Raw genomic sequence first — 18,269 nt, 5'->3', positions numbered from 1 at the left:
AGAGGCCTCCAGACCAGCCCTGATGGTAGGCCCTCATGGAGCAGGAGGTTCTGATCGGTCCTGTCTTCCTACCCCTAAATTTCCTCTTCTCTCCAGCTGCTCTTGTTTGCCTAGGGTGTCTGCCAACTCACCCCTCAGCCTCAAGCCAAGCCTGGAATAACAGAACGTTGATAGAATCTAAGAAGGAGGGGCTGAGAGTAGAGGGCCTGGCAAGGGCCTGCCGTTAGCATGTGCACCTTGGGGCCAGGCCTGGGTGAGCTTACTCTCTTGGCCTCCCCAATTCTCTCCCCAGGGCAGAGACACTGACACACATGCCCGGGGAACCTTGAAGCCCTATATTTTGTCTAACGAGCCAAAATACAAAGGGCTCATGTTTTCCTGGCCAAAGAGGGACCACACTGGAATGGTTTTGATGCTGAGTAAACAGGTACATTGGGCCTGTGAAAATGTGTCAGCCGTATACATATAATGGTTCTCTTTTTGTGTATATATTTTACTTTAATAAAATTGCAAAAAATTCAGTACTCGAAGGTTCTAAAATTAAATCCAAAGGGCGATGGAGGAAAAGGACTCGGCTCCAGAGTTCTTTCCATTTCTTCTTCCAGGAGCTGGGCCACCAGTAGGATATATCTCCAGAGATATTGTGAGGCTTAAACAAGATGTTACGTATGTAAGTACAAGAATGTCAGGGCAGGGATTTTGTGTGTCTCATTTGCTGTGAACAGCATGTGGCACATCGGTTAGCAATGAATATGTTGAATGAATGAGCATAAAGCTGTGTTTTCATGATCTCGGCTAGCCCTCAGAAAAGGCCGTAGAAATGATCATCCCATTTCCCAAATGGGGAAACTAAGGTTCAGAGATGTAAGACAGCTCACTCAATGGTACCTAGGAAGTTGATGATGGAGCAAGGGTTAGACTCCAGTTGACTCTCTGCCATGGCATCCTACAGGAGGGGCTGAAAAATGAGAGGACTTGATCCCCAGACCCTAGACAATGAAAATTGCAAGTCTTTCTCTGTCAGCTTCCCCGAGTCAAAGAAAGCCAGAGCTAGGAGGCTGGGCTCATACACATAGTTACCACATGACTCAGCAATCCCACTCCTAGGTAAATATATACCCAAGAAAACTGAGGACATATGGCCACACAAAAAGTTGTACATGGATGTTCATAGCAGCATTATTCAGAGTAGCCAGAAAGTGGAAACGACTCAAATGTCAATCAACTGCTGAATGTATAAATAAAAAGCAGTATATCCATAAAATATAATATTATTCGACAATAAAAAGGAATGAAGTACCAATACAGGACACAACACAGATGAACCTTGAAAACGTTATATTCCGTGAAAGAACCAGCCACGAAAGACCACATATTGTATAATTCCATTTACGTGAAATGTCAGAATAGGCAAATATATGAAGACGGAAAGTAGATTGATGATTGCCTGGGGCTGAGGGAATTGAGGGATTGGGATGGGGTGATGGCTAAAAGGTATGGGGTTTCTTCTGGGGACAATGAGCATTCAAGCAGATAGCCAGTGCAAAGTGACATGTGCCAAAGAGACTTGGGCTCAGGATAATGGGGCCATCACAACAATTCATAAGAACAAGGGTGCCAAGCATCCTCTCAAGGCATTACATGCGTTAACTTGGGTCCTCACAACACCCTGTGAGGCGGGAGCTAGCATTACCTCCTCCACTCTACAGGTAAGAAAACTGAGGCCCGGAAAGGATATGTGATGGGTCCAAGGTCACACAGTTAGAAAACAGTGGAGCCAGGACACCAACCAGGCGGGCTGGGTTCATAGCAGTTGCTCCTAACCTCCTGCTCTGTTGTCAACTGTCGCATGATGTGGACTTATAAAATGATAGGGTCTTCTCTGACACGGAGGTCAGAGAAGGCATCTCTGAGAAGCTAATGTGGAAGCTGAGATCATGAAAAGGAAGAGTGAGGCCCGGAAAGGGAGGGCCGGGGGCCAGGGGCAGTGAGGGCCAGGCAGAAGCCATTTCCCAGGCAGGTGATGACGCCTCAGTGCAAGGATCTTTGTTCACAGGAGGAGGGTCTCCAGCAGCTGTGAGTGCTCCAGGAAGGGAGGGAGCCAGGCTGCTTGCTAACAGGAAGCATATCCATGTAAGCACTTCTGGGAAATCTCAGAAATTCTCAGAAGAAAGGAATCCGAAACTTGAAAGTCTCCAGCCATTTGTTGCGACTTCTTTTCACATTCTTAATAAATATTCACGTTTATACCCAATTTTATATTCGTAATTTTATTTTTTATTCTTTTTCTTAAAGAGGGTCCTCCCAAATTAAAATTAAAACCAAAATGTTTTAACATAGCCCATTCACTGGAATGGCTAAAATGAAGAGAGGCCCCATCCACCCCCCAGCACAAAGTTTCAGTGAAGATACAGAACGAGATTTCTCATTGTGGCCGACAGAGGAGAAGAACTTGAATGACCACTTTGGAAAACTACTCACAGTATCTCCTAAAGCCGATGTTCATTTATGCATAAGAGGAAGTAATTCCTCTTGTGAATATTTACCCAACAGAAATGAGTCTGTTTGTCTTCCACACGCAAGAATGTTTATAGTAGTTTTTTCCCCCATAATATCCTAAAACTGAAAACAACCCGAAAGCCTAATACTAGTAGGATGGATATATTAATTGTGGTGTAGTCTGTCAAAGTCGTAGTATAAGAATGAGAAAGAATAAACTATGGCTATGTGTAACAATTACTTGAATCTCACAAACGTGTTAAGCCAGTGACACCAGACACAGGTACACACCGAATGGCTTTATCCATATGAAGTTCAATGCCAGGCAAAACTTGTCTATGATGTTAGAAGTCAGATCGTGGTTACCTTTAGGGGTTGGGTAGTAACAATCCAGGGGATTGTCTGATTCTTGAGCTGGGCGCTGGTTTACATGGGCGTGTTCAGTTTGGGGGAATTCATGAAGCTGTACACTTACAATGTGTGCCTTATCTACACGCATGATATATATGTTAATAAAAATTTCCTCAATAATATAAGCTTCAAGTTCCTCAAAGCCTTGACCTACTCTTGAGATCAGAGAAGGATTTGGATTTTATTCTTGTGCAGTGGTTCCCGCTGGAGGGATGTGAGCAGCAGGTGATATGATCTCCTGATGCTTTAGGAAGTTGCCCCAAAGAGGGAGCAATAGCACCAAGGTAAAAGGGGGGAAGCTTGGGAGGGGCTGTGGAGTGGCCCAGTGAGGGGGGAAAGGCAGAGAAGTCTTCCTTGGTGGGACCTCAAGGGAAAGACAAGTATAGAGGAGGCGGAGATGGGTGGAGAGGATTATTTGGGCAAAGATGGGGAGATTGGAATAGGGGCAATGAGTGTGGGGGCCTGGGGATAGAGGGAGGTATGGTCTCTGATTATCTCACAATGTGCCAGGCGCCCCGGCACTACCAGGCCCTACTCCACCTGGAAGCCAACTGTCTCTTAGCCAACTCCCCCATCATTCCTTTGCAGGGCTGGCCAGCCCTGCTCATGGAAACTCTAAGGGGCCCACAGCCAGATCTTGGCAATCATCCAGGTCTTTACAGCACTAACAGTTTGTCTCTCTCAGTCATGACTCTGGTTTTTGTTTTTCCTCTTTCCTGACCCAAGCCTTTGGGGCTGACTTCCTGCTTGACAATGTGTATCTTGTGTCATTGAGACCCCTGGTGACCCAGTGGAGGAGGTGGTACTAACCCATTTTACAGATGAGGAAAGTCAGACTTGATGAGGTAAAGTGACTTGGAGCCAAGATCACCCACCCAATAAGGGGCAGAGCTAGATTTTAACAATAACAACAAAAGCATCTGCCACATGTTAATGCTAAGTGGCGCCAGATGCCGTGCTAAGCACTGTGCATGCATTCACGCACCCATTCGGTCTTCACAAAGACCCAGTGGAGGAAGCTACAATTATTATCACCCCCTTAAAATTTTTTTTAAAGAAGCCTTACATACATACGCAAAAATAGGCACAAATCATAATAGCCCAGTGAGTTCTCACAAACTGAACCAGCCCATGGGAGCAGCACCCAGGTTAAAAAATAGAACAACTGATATAATACCCAAAGCATCAGTGATAAAAGAGAAGACAGATAAATTAGACTTCTTAAAAATTTTAAACTTTTGTGTTTCAAAGGACAACATCAAGAAAGTGAAAAGACAACAAACAGGATGGGGAGAATATTTGAAATCATATATCTGAGAAAGGTCTAGTACCTGAAATATATGAAGAACTCATAACTCAATAAAAAGACAGGTAACCCAATTTGAAATTAGGGAAAGGATTCAAATTAAACATTTCTCCAAAAAAGATATACAGATGGCTAATAATGAAAAGGTACTCAACATCATTAGTCCTTGGGAAATGGAAAAAAAAAACAAAACAGAGATATGCCACTTCACATCAACCAAATGGCTATGACCAATAAGACAGATAATAACGAATATAGGCAAGAATGTGAAGAAATCGGAATCCTCATATTCTGTGGCTGGAAACATAAAAGGGTACAGCTGCTTTGGAAAATAGTTTGACAGTTCCTCAAAGGGCTAAACATAAGAGTTACCATTTGACTCATCAATTCTACTCCTAGTGAAATTAGAGAATAAAAACATATATCCACACAGAAAGTTGTATACAAAACTCATAGCAGCATTATTCATATGTCTATCAACTCATACTAGATAAGTAAAATGTGATATATCCATACAATAGAATATTATTCAGCAATAAAAAGGAATAAAGTATTAATACTTGCTACAACATGAATGAAACCTGAAAACATATTATGCTAAATGAAAGAAACCAGCCACAAAAGACCACATATTATATGACTTCATTTATACGAAATGTTCTGAATAGACAAAGAGAAAGTAGAATAGTGGTTGCCAAGAGCCAGCGGGGAGGGGAACAGTGGGGGCGAAGTATAGAGGATAGAGAGTAACTGCTAACAAGTACTTTTTTGTTGTAAAATGAAAATGTTCTAAAACTCTGTTATGTTGATGGTTGCACAATTCTTAAATACACATTGAATTGCGTACTTTAAATGGATGAACTTTATAGTTTGTAAATTATGTCTGGATAAAGTTGTTTAAAAATAAAAAGACAGTCCATGCTTTTTTCATGTTGTTCCTATACCTGGATTGCCCCCTACCTTCTCCTATTTCTCCGAATGTATAAACAAAAACAAAAACAAAAACAAAACCCTGATTTCTAATGCCCAACTCAGATGCTATTCTAAAGCTTTCCTTGATCCATTCCTATCAGAAGTAATTTCTCTTTCTTCTGAATTCCCATGGCAATTCACATCATTTACTCAGAGATGATTTATAATGTACCTATCATGTGTCTGGCACATATTACATTTCATATGATTGTTTAAGGACCCATCTCATCTCTGTACGGTTTTGTAACCTTCTGGAAAGAGGAGATTATATCTTGTTCCCTTCTGTGTACCTAGACCCCAGCAATGTGACAGGAACACAGACATCTTTCAAGGAGGTATGCAGAACTCATTCTAAATTTTCTTTTTCTCACATTAGCCTTCTCCCAGGAAACAGCTCCTCAATGGCAGGTTCAAGGTCCGATTCATCATCGCATCCCCCAGAGAAATAGCTTAGCACTTAGTAGGTTTTTTTGTTGAGTAAACACTAAATGATTAGATGATGAAAATGGCTTTAGTTCCCACAATAACTGTCCAGTCAAAGTTTTTGAAAGGAGTTGAGTGGTACCTCCAGGTTTGGAATATGGATAGGGATAAGTGAGAATTTGTATTTCAGATAGGGAACAGCAGAAAGTAAGGAGCGTGATCTTGCAAATATCTGCAGGGAACAGAACACCATAAAATGCACCAAGAAGAATTAAATGAGAACAAAACAGAACTTTTAGAAAGGAAAAATCTAATAACTAAACTTAAAATTCAATAATTGAGCTTGGTAGCAGATTAGATATTGCTGATGAGAGAACCAGTAAAGTAGAAGATAAATGATCAAGGACATAGCGCAGAAAAATAGAAGTAAAATATAAAAAGGAAGTGGAGAGACATGGAAGACGGTGAAAAAAGTAAAAAAAATTTTATTAGGAGTTTCAGAAGGATAGAAGAGAGAAAAAAAGACGGACACAATAATTAAAGAGATAATGACTGAGAACTTTCCAAATTCAATGAGAGTTAATGATCCACAAAATGAAAAGTCCCAACAAACCCTAAGCAAAGTAATGATAAACCCATATCTAGACACATAGCATAGCCGAAGAACAAAGAACAAAGAGAAAAATCTAATGAGCAATCAGAGAATAAGAGAGACCACCTATCTAGTCTACAGCCATGCTACCCTGAACACGCCTGAACCTGTCTGATCTCGGAAACTAAGCAGGGTCAGGTCTGGTTAGTACTTGGATGGGAGACGACCTAGGAAGACCAGGTGCTGTAGACGTAAAAAAAAAAAAAGAGAGAGAGAGAGAGAGAGAGAGACCACCTAGAGGACTTTCAAAAGAATGAGTGACACTGACCTCGAAAAAGCAATGATAGAAGCTAGGTGGTGGTGACATGCTGTCTTCAAAGCACTGAAAGAAAATAACAACCTAACTGAAATTCTACACTCACCAAAACGCACTTCAAGAATAAGGCTTATAAAGACTTTTCAGACAAACAAAAACAGAACTTTCTACTTATGAAACCTCATTAAAGAAAATTCTAAAGGGTATACTTCATGTAGAGGGAATATGAACTGTGCTGAAAGGCTTGAGAAGAAAGAAATGAAGAGCAAAAAAAACTGATAAATACATCTGCACGTCTATTTGAGCATTGGCTAGATAAACACTAATATAAATGTTTTATAGAGTTTCTCCCTCTTTTCTATTTGATAGAATTAGAGTATATGAAAATTATGACATATATGTCAAAGTAGCATTGCTGTGTTCTAAGCTTGAAAAAATATCAAGGTACTGATTATTAAGACTTTGGTAAGTTAAATATTCATGGTGTAATTTCAAGGATAATCTTTAAAAAAAAAAAACAGAAACAACGTATAATCTCCAAACTAATGGAGAGGGAAAATAGAATTTAAAAAATCAGTTCAAAATAGCACAAAAGGATTAAAAAAATAACATAGAAATGGTGAAATAGAGAGAAAGCACAAAATAAGTGAGTGGATTTACACCCCTATACATCAAAAATTATATTAAATATCAATACTAAATGCTCCAGTTAAAAGACAAAGATTGATAGGTTGGATTAGAAAAGTCCAATTGTATGTGGTTTATAAGAGGCATACAGGAAACATAATATAAAAAGATTGAGAGCAAAAGGATGGAATAAAACATAACTTGCAAAAACATAGTGATATGACTACATTAATATAAAATAAAACAGACTTTATCATTAAAAGTATTCCTAGAGATAAGAAGGGCAATATTAATAGTAAATGTTTTAATTTCCTAGAACAATGACTATTTTAATTTTCTATACAGCTAATGACATAGGATCAAAATGTACAAAACGAAAATTGATAGAGCTCTAAGGAGAAATACACGTAATGAAAGATTTAATACATCTCTCTCAGCGTTTGACAGAACATGAAAACAAAAAGTCAGTATGATTATAGAAGATGTATTTATCAGATAGAGATCGGTTATGCTACAGTAAAGAAAGATCCAAAGTCTCAGTGGCTTAATATAACACCGGTTTATTTCTCACTCACATTAAGTCCCATGGAGTTAGGCAATTCTCAGGGGAGTTCTCTTCCAGGCAGTGACCCATGGATCCAGGCTTTCATCATATGCATCTGACATTTCAATGTGTGGTTTCTACTGATGCTTCTCAAGAAGAGAAAGTGTGTAAGTGGCACACTGGCTTTAAATGCCTTAGACCAGAATTTACATGTGTCATTTCCACTCACATCTCTTTAGCTAGAATTGGTCACATGGTCTCTCCTATCTCTAAGAGTACTGAGAAGTACAGTCTGCCTGTGTTTCCAGAAAAGGGAGAAGAACCAGGCAGGAGTGAGCATTTGTTGTCTCTACTCAAAGGATTTCAACAAAACAATGAATAAACTTGACCTAAGAGACATATATAGATAACTCAGAATCCAACACCTTATTTTCAAGCACATAAGACAGTTTATAAAATTCGACTATAACCTGGCTATAAAGCCAGTTTCACCAAATTTCAAAGAACCCAAGTCACATAGGACATATTATCTAAACAGCTATTCCTTATAACTAAAGTATAAATCATAATGAGATAATTTAAAATTTTCCATATGCTAGGAAACTTAAAAATACATTTCTAAATAATCCATGGGTTAAAGAACTCATAAATGAAGCCAAGAAATATTTTGAATCAATTGATAATGAAGAAAATTCATATCGAAATTTGTAGGTGCAAATAAATCAGTATGTTGAAGGAAATTTATAGTCTTAAATGCGTATGTCAGAGAAGATAAAAGCTGAAAATTGATAAAGTAGATATTGACCTCAAAAAGTTGGGAAAAGAATGTCAAAAGAAATTCAATAAAAGTAGGAAGTAAGTAATAAGGGCAAGAACAGAAATGAATAAAATAACAAAGCAAAAATTAAAAGAGCTAATCTAACAAGGCCAAAAATTTATTCTTTGAAAGGACAGTAAAATTGACACCCTCCTGAATGAAATTCTCTAGAGAAAAACAGAAATGGCACAAGGAAAATAATATTAGGAATAAAAAGTGAGACATCACTATAGATGCTGCCAACATTAAAGAAAAAAGAATATTTTAAACAACGTTGAGTCGATACATTTGAAAATTTAAACGAAATAAACAACATCCTAGAAAGGTATAATTATGACTCAAGACAAAACAGGAAAACTAAACAATACTCTTAACACTTAAGGACATTGAGATACCCTTTCCATAAAGAAAACTTCTACTCTAGATGGCTTCACTGGCAAGTTCCACGCGACATTCAAAGAAGACACAATTTTAGTCTTGGACAATCTCTTCCAGAGGATGGAAAAGGAATAATCCCCAATGCATTTCATGAGGCTAATATAACCTACATACCAAAACAGAACAAAGATATGACAAAAAAGGAAAATATGAGGCCAATTTTGCTTGTAAACATTAATGAAAAATCCTTAATAGAGTGTTAACCACAAAAATCGATCAATCTCTAAAATAGTGCCACAAACCAACATGGGCTAATTCTAGGAACTTAAGTTTGATTTTAATATTAGAAAATCCATTAATGTAATTCAGCGCATAAACTAAAGAATAAAAACGAACATGCCGAAAACCATATGATAAAAATTTAATATTTATTCATGATTTTAAAACTAAAAGAAATGATAATCTACGAAATTATGAACAGGAGGGAATTTCTGTAATTTGATAAAGATTATGTCTGCAGTTAAATTAATGGTAAAATGTTACAAGCTTTTCCTTTAGAGACCAGAGACAGGTCAAAGGTGCCAACTACACCATTTCATTCAGCACTTTACTGGAGGTCTTACCAGTATCGTAAGGCAAGAAAAAGAAATAAAAGGGGCAAGATTTGAAGAAGAAATAAAGCAGTCCTCATTCAATGGTGTGGATGAAAAAGGGGTTCTACAGAAAGTAACCGCACAGGGATCTGATCATAAATTCCTACCTGGGCAGGTCATGGTGAGAAGTCACTTCCCAGGCCTATAATTTATTTAGTAAAAGGCTTATCTTTGCCTTAAGCCAGCCCTGTCCATTGTTCTGTGCATCTGAGTAACACGCCTTTAAAATACCAGAGTAATCCTCTTTTTACAGACCCCTGGGAAGCAACTACCCTCAAGAAAGCACATAATCTTGTTAACTATTTTATAATCCAATCCCCACCTAGCTTTTTCCCACCTTTGTGTAATCTTTACGTTCTGTCCTCAATTCCAAAAGCATAGGGGAAACTGCAAAATCGTCACTCTCCAGTGTATTTGAGATCTTGCTTCCTGGCAATTGTCGTTAGTTTGGGTTCAAATAAACTCTTATAAAACTTGTCTACAGGTTTTGTGTAATCTTTACGTTCTGTCCTCAATTCCAAAAGCATAGGGGAAACTGCAAAATCGTCACTCTCCAGTGTATTTGAGATCTTGCTTCCTGGCAATTGTCATTAGTTTAGGTTCAAAAAACTCTTATAAAAATTGTCTACAGGTTAGGATGTTTCTTATGTCGACAAAGGTGAAAAAATTATGTATAGAGAAACCGCACAATAATCTGCATCTGTGTTATTTAAATTAACAAGAAAATTCAGTGTTTTCATGGGATGCAAAATAAATAATATTTCTGATGCAGGACAGGGCAAATTTCCCTTGAGTAGGGGGAGACAAGGACCTGTGCAGAGAGAGAGGGTTCTTTGGCAGAGGATGTAGAAAGAATTCGACACACAAGTCAAAGTTAGGGTCGACAGAAAAGTTTATTAGAAAAGGTGTAACACTCCACAGAGTGTGGTCTCCTCTCAGAGGCAGAGAGTGAGAGGGACAGTGTGAGAGACAGAGAGAGAGAGAGAGAGAGAGAGACAGAGAGACAGAGAGACAGAGAAGTAAAGGCATTGAGAGGGACTCTCCGTGTCTCAGTGTTCAGGGAATTCAGTTTATATGTCATTCTTTAGTTCCCATTTCCTTTGATAGGGACATACAGTGAGGAAGGGAAAGAATACGTAGAGTGAAAGGCCTGCTGGCAGTTCCCAGCCTTTAATCCATAGATTCCCATTGGTTTTAGCCATAGAGAAGACTCTTGGTTCCTGGATCCCCTTCACAGGTGTGGGAAATGGGTTGTTAGCGATCCATCGGAAATGGATTAGCACTCCAGGGGAAATCTTCCTGTGTTCTGAAGGTGTCCTCCTGGCCTGGCCACAGGGCTGATCAGCATAGTGCAGGACTGATCAGAATATTGCAGTCTCCAATTGTGGCTTGATTAACATTTTAATTCTCTTGCCTCCTCCTTACATTACTTCTACATAACAACCTTATTGAATGAAGCTGCTGAGGAGAAGATTTGCATCCGGTAGGGCAAGAGGCTCTTCTGAACATTCAGGGATGAACCTGTGGAAACAGGCTACTTTATATGTGAGTGAGCTCCCTGTTACTGGAACGGTTCAAGCAAGGACAGGATGGGCTGCGTCCAGACGGGAGAAAGAACTCGTGCTCAGAGTAAGAGGCTGGGCCCTCCCCAGGCTGGTCCACAGCTCTTCTTACACTCAACCCTGGAGGTGGCCTGTCCTCTCTTTTGGCTCCTCTTACAGTCAACTTAATCCCGCTAGTAAAATGAGCCAGGATTTACAGCTCCGGGAAATGTCTGTAACAATCTCTGATCTTATTAGGGTCCACTCCCTGCTCCTAGGCTCTGCTTTCAGAGAAAAGCCACACTGGTTATTTCTCTTCCTCTTTCCCCTGCCTCCGGCCCACCAGACTTATCTTCCTAGTTCAAGTTCTCCAGCAGGGTGCACGGCTCCTTGTGTGTGGTGGGTGTTGGGCTGGGGGTTTCTCCTCCAGCGCAAAGGAGCAAGGTCACTCTGTTCAAAGGCTCCCTATTGCCAAGTGTCATATTTTCCTTCAGCACCTCAGACCCCTTTGCAAAGGCAAATCCTTCCTAGGTAATGTAAGGAGGAGGCACTGGGCTCAGAGCTGTATGTGTTTGACTTCACCTAATCTCTCATCCATCCCCATGAGGTAGGGTCTATTATTAGAGCCTCAGGTCACACAGTTAAGTAGGGATTTGGGAATGGAACATTCTCAATTCAAACCACACATCCTGAAACACCATGCTATCTGGTTTGGTTTAGTTTCGTTTTTGTAACCGTTTTTCAAACGAACTTTTACATGGTCCTTAAGGGCACAACACGGAACAGTAGAGCTGCTTTCTCTGGAGCAGGGATGGAGGACAGCATCCCTGCCTCCTGCACTCCCCCACCTCCTCTCCCCAAGCAAGTCCCCCAAACCACAGCCATAACCCTCCCCATAGAGGGGCCAAGGAGGCAGAGTGGATAAGCACGCAGACTTTGGAGTCGGCCAGCTCTGCCCTTTCCAGCAACACGACCTTCCTCGCCTGCAGAATGGGGTTGATAGGCATTCCTTCTTTTGCAGGGTTATTGTGAGGATTAAACAAGATGGTGAACGTAAGGGTTCATCACATAGGAGGTGCTCCATACATGTTGTCTGTGGTTATTGGCAGTCTCTGGGGTTTGGGGTACCCCGCTCCCAGCATCAACCTCTGAACTCTCAACATAGTAGAGCTGGAGCCATGAATCCTAGAAGATGCTGCAGCCCAGGATTTGTGGCAGCCTTGACTCCTTCGGGGACACAGCCATAGAGCCTCGCTGGCTCTACTTACAGCTGGCACATCGTAGGCAGATGCAGAGAGGCCAGGCTGCTAATAAATCTGTCAGTTTCCAGGATGCCCCGACTCCAGGGCCCCTGCTCTGACAGGCACCACAAGAATGCTGAGGCCCAGCTGGCAGCAGACCAAATGTTGGCTGAGTAGCTAGATAATTCTGTAATGAACTGTCCCTCAAGCTGGAGGCATTAACCTTGCTGCCTACCTGGAGGCCTGGGCCCTGGGTTAACCCTTCCCTTCCCAGCTCCAGGGAAACTGAGAGCACAGCTTGTGTGAGGAAGGGCTGTATTGAGTAACTATTGCCACCTAACAAACCCAAAACTTAGCAGCTGAAAATAACAAATATTACCTCTCAGATTTTGTGGGACGGGAATCTGAAAGTGGTTTCACTATGTGGTTCGGACTCAAGGTTTTTCACTAGGCCCTCAAATGTTAGCCTTGGTGGCAGTCATCTCTCAAGGCTTGAGTCAGGGAAAATCAGATTCCAAACTCACTCACGTAGCTGTTGGCAGGCCTCCGAAGATCCATTCCTTAGCTCGCTCACATGGGCCTCACCACAAGGCTGCCTCACTGGCTTCCCCCACTGCGAGCAATGAAGAGAGAGCAAGAGAAAGCACCCGAGATGGAAAACACAGTTCTTTTATAACCCAACATCTTCACCCATCACTCCTGACACATTCTATTTGTTCACTGCAAGTCACTAAGCCCAGTCCACACTCGGGAGGAAGTCATACAGGGCGTGAGAACCAGGAAGCAGAGGATCACTGGGGGCCTCTGCCTACCTCGGGGGGCTGCTGCTGGGACATACACATAAATCTGAGGCCAGCTCACCTTCAGGTGCACCTTCCCAGAGAGGCAGGAATTGGCCTCAATTCCTCATTCTATCTATCTCTTAGCCCTGTTGATTCAAACACCTAACTAACCCTTAAGTCTGACCACTCACTCTTGACTGTCACGGCTCCAGCCAGGCTTCCATTTCATCTCACCAGGAAGTCATCACCACCTCCTCACTGGTCCCCCTGCATCTCTCAATCCTTTCCACCTTCACCTGTCTCTTTCCAATAGTATTCAGAGGAGTCTTTTCAAAACGCAGATATGATCCTGTCTTTCTGCGCTGAAAACCTGTCCGAGGCTTCACACATTCTCTGAGTGAAAATCAAGTCTTCTCCAGGGACAAGAAGATTCTGCAGTATCTGGCTCATCCAGGACCTCAATGGCCTGACTTCACGACAACACTGGCTGCATCCGGTGCCTGGAACGTGCCTTGTGTCCTCCTGGCACAGGCTTTGCACATGGCATTCCCTTTCCAGGAATGCTTTTCTTGTCTCCTTCACCTAGTTGACCCTTTGGATCTCGGCTCAAGAATCATTTCCTCCAAAACCTGTCCCCATCAGCCCTGACTCTGTTCCAGTCCTGTTGAAAACTTGTCCCCTTGTCATAGCGTTTTGCTGGCACATTGTTCCTTTCTCTGATCCGTTGCCGTTAAGTGTCACAAGGGGAGGGACCGTATCTGGATTTGCTAGCTGTATCTATAGTGCCTATCCCCAGTGGGTGCTTAAGAAACATCTGTCGACTTAAAGAAAAATTAAAGTTCTTGTGCAGATGATGAAGGCACAACTTTGAAAAGATAAATTCATTAGAATCACAGAACTCCAGGGCTCGAAGGGACTCAGAAACCAGCCAGCCAATCTCCTTGTTTTTAGAAGAGGAAACTGAGGCTCAGAGACAGGGAATAACTTCCCAGGCTGCAGAGTGAGCGAGAACAGGGAGGAGAAGCCAGGCCTCTGGTGACCTCTCATCTGCCATTTCCCATCTGTCATTAGACCCATTCGCCTTCTATAACCACTTAAACTTCACCATTGGTGTTTGACAAATGCTAACAAATCACCTCCGTCGGCCCTAAGACCTTGGCATGAAGACTCTAGAAGCCGCTTGCAAAGCCTCCTTTCTGATACATTCTTTTCTTGGTTTTGGATCTACCTAAAGATGCACAATCAGTTCTGAAAACAGCTGTTTGACTCCAAATAAAAAACCAGCCCTACTTTTGAAAAGTCTCCATTTTAGATTCCTCCCAAGTGAAGCCCTAGACCATTTGAGCTGGTAGGGACCTGAGATATTCTGGGCCAATTCCAGAAAGGAAAACTGAGGCCAGAGAAGGCCAGAGACTTTCCCAAGATCACACAGCAAATCGGTGACGGGGCAGGGACCAGAGCCCGGGCTTCCCCACTCTCAGGCCAGTGCTCCTGTCTCTGTGGTGGGCCGCGAATAGCCGGATTGGATTACCTGAAGCCACCTGCAAGTTCTGTTCCGAGGCTAACAGATTCTTCTCAGAACCGGGAGCCTTCCTCAGATTGTGGTCAGCTTTGCAAACTCCTTTCACAGGTCCTCAGCAGAGAGTAACTCTCGACTTGCAAAAGTGGCATTCCCAAGCAAACAACCAAACGAGCGAGCAAAGAGATACTGCAAACAAACTGGTATTGCAAAAACAAACCAACAAAAACACTAGTATTAAAACAAACAAACAAAAAAAACAAACCTTCCCAATGGGTATTCAAATTATTTGCCAATATGTAAAAAATTGAGAGATTTTTACATACAAATCCAGATTTCCACCTTCTCATAGAAAAATCAGACAGTCTGGTAATAGTGGTCCTGCCTCCTGGCATGCCAACACTTGGCTGAACTGCACAGCAGTTGTCACACTCGCCGGTCCACAGCTGGCCAAATTCCCTTCTTTCCATTGCCCTCCCAGGCCGTGAATACATTAGAGCTTGCAGTATCTATTCCGCTGGATTTGTGAATTCCCTCTATAAGCTGTTCCCCAGATAAGTGGTCCTGTTGGTTCTGTTTGATGCCTCCAGGGACAAAGAGTTCACTACCAGCGTGTTCCATGGCTGTTCAAGTAGATGGGGGTGGGGGAGGGAGAGCTTAATGTGAAATGTGACGAATCTGAATCCGTGTTTGACAGGTCATGCTATAATGTAATTCCAGAGCCTAATAAACTTTAATCGCCTCATAACCAGGACTCTCCATGCTTGTTTTGGCTGAGGCAGGTAAGAAAGCTACTCTTGGGAATGACTTCACAGATTTCCAGGCCATTAAAATGAAGTCCAGATGCCACTGCATTCCAGGTGAAGTAGGGGCAGGTCTGGAAGGCTCTTTTGAAGTTTCAAAGGCAACCACCCTGATATCAAAACAAGGTTTGGAGGTCTATCTCTGGGCTCTTGAGCAATGACAGCTCTCAAATTGCCTTTCTGTGACCTTGCCAGGAGCTATCGCCATCACCCATGTTTCATAATCTATGGGAGGAGTAGGGGGGAGGGGTCTTCCAGCAATGTTGGGCCGCTGAACACTTCATCAAGAGGCGGCCTAGGGAATCCGGGCGTCTTTATAGAGTTCTTGGCAAGCTTCAAACTTTGGAATTTTAAAATAGCAATGGCTTTGTTCCCACCACACTTATCAGTAGTCAAATCTCAAAGCCAACAAAATGCCAGAGTCCAGGACTATCAGATCCAGGGGGAGGCTTTGTATGTTTCATCTCATCCAACTCTCTACCTTCATGGAGAGGTTCCCTACAGCACCCCAGACACGCAGGGCCAGCCGGCCTTGGGAGGCAACAAGTGTTCCTGATGAGTCAGAAGCCCTCTGCACTGAAACATCCATCTCCTGCTCTCCAGGTAAGGACCATTTTTACGCTCGTCTTCATCTATAGCCTTTGGGCACCACCGTACTTGCCCTCCCCTTGTCTGTGGACTAAACCACTCCAGGGCATCTATTCCTTCCTGGGAGGCCTTGATTTTGAGGCCTGACCACCCTCCTGCAATCAGCCAGGGTCCTTCTTCAGTAGCTTCACAATAGCTGTGACTTTAAGAGGACACAGTTCTTGCTCCAGGAACTTTCTTTTCTGTCCAGCTGTGTCACATCCTAGGTTCACATGGCTAGAGTTTGCACAGATGGTTCTGTATCAGCAAACAGCTTTTATTTAATAAAAGCATAACTCAGCTTGCTTTAGCAATATTGAGTCATTAAATCCCTGTAACCCTCTGAGAAAGAGAGTCCATTATCATCATCCCTAGTGTACAGATGATAGCACCAAGACACAGGGAAGTGAAGTCACTTGGTCAAAGTGCCACTTAAATGAAGAGTCTGGGACTCAAACTCAGATCACTGGAGTCTGGAGCTGGTGCTCATCACCTGTGCTGCCTTTCTAGGTAGCTGGCAAGTAGCTGGCAAGGTTAAACGTGGGGATGAAGGCCTCCAGGGAGATCTGGAAATACTAAGTCTTTCTGGTAAGTCAGCCCCACCCAGAGACATGAAGTGACTTGTCTAAAGGCACTCCATTATGCAGTGATAAAGTTGGAACTGCAACTAGGTTCCAAATTCAGGGCTCTTTGCTCTAGCCTAGAGCATGCTGAGTGGCTGAATCTGGTTTACTTGAAGGGGAATCCTCCCGGGCAGCAAAGATGCTATCTAGGGAAGTGCATTCTAGCCTGGCTTGAAGCCACATGCATACCTGACAGGCCACATGTCCCTGGGCCAGGGATAGAACTGCCTGACCTAGAAGCATCTGATATGTTGAAAGTGCACACGTAAGGAAATACATGGAGGCCTCATTAATTCATAGCCCAGTAAGTCAGAAGTCATCATGGTCTTTGCTTGGCAGAAGGACACATTACTTTAACCCAGAGATGGGCAAAATCTTCCTTGTGTAGGGTCAGATAGTAAATATGTCGGGAAAGGCAGTCATACACAGCCTGGTGACCCTTGCACCGTTGCATAGAGTGTATGTGGGGCCTGAAACATTATAGGAAAATGAGGAGTCCTCACTGCCTGTGCTGGATGTATCACCTCATTTGGAAATATCATTCCCCACTAACGGACTTGCTGTATACTTCTTTGTTTCTGCTTAAGCATGGGCATCATATGGCACCTGTCCAACCCTACTGCTGTATCTGTTCCCAGCAGTGGGAAACAGGGTCCTCCACCTGTAGCACGAGAGAGGCACATGCAGACCATCTCACTATGTCAGCTGTGGGATGGGACCCGCTGGCCACAGGGTACCGATGCTCACTGTGGAAGCTGATCTTGTTCTCACAGTTCTTTCTATAAGTAAAGCATCGTTCTGTCCAGTGCCTATGTGAGTCGTGTCTTCCTTGGTGACTTTGACACCTGAAACCATGAACTTTAAATATCCTACTATCTCTGCCTTTTAATCGAAATATTTGGATTATTTACATTTGATTTCTGACATGATTCATGTTTTAGTGTATCATGCTATTTGTTTTCTATTTGTCTCATCTGTTCTTTTTTCCAGCTTGCTTTTGGAATAGTTGAATAATTTTTATAATTTCATTGCCTCTCCTTTGTTGGTTTATCAGCTACAACCCTGTTATTTTAGTAGTTGTTTTAGACTTTTTAGTGTACATCTTTAACTTATCTCATTCTACTTTTAAGTGACATTATAATACTTCACAAATACTATAAGATCTCTATGGTTATATACTTCTATTTTCCCCTCTTCCGACTTTTATGCTATTATTGTCATACATTTTGCTTTAGTGTTATAAATCTCAAATACACTATTTCTGTTTAAAGTCAATTATCTGTTTAAAGAGATTCAAATAATATTATATACTTCTGCATGTAGTTATTATTTCAGTAATTTTCATTCCTTTGTGTAGATCCAGATTTCCATCTGATATCATTTTTCCTATCTGAAAAACTTTATTTCTTATTGTTCGGGTCCACTGGTGATGAATTCTTTCCATTTTTGGTGCTTTGAAAAAGCTTAATTCATCTTCAGTTTTGAAAGACATTTTTGCTTAATACAGAATTTTAGATTGAGTTTTCTTCCCTTTTCAATGCTTGAGAGAGGTCATGCCATTCTTTTTTGGCTTGCATAGTTTCTGACAAGAAGTC

General features: G+C 42.0%; 1 pseudogene; it reads left to right on the top strand.

The window, feature by feature from the left end:
- Nucleotides 1–6,336: 6,336 nt before the first annotated feature.
- On the top strand, nucleotides 6,337–6,455 carry LOC112471158 (annotated as a pseudogene).
- The last annotated feature ends 11,814 nt before the right edge of the window (nucleotides 6,456–18,269 follow it).

This window comes from Pteropus alecto, unplaced genomic scaffold (genome assembly GCF_000325575.1).
Source record: "Pteropus alecto unplaced genomic scaffold, ASM32557v1 scaffold45, whole genome shotgun sequence".
Lineage (NCBI taxonomy): Eukaryota > Metazoa > Chordata > Mammalia > Chiroptera > Pteropodidae > Pteropus > Pteropus alecto.
This window is presented reverse-complemented; position numbering and strand designations above follow the sequence as displayed.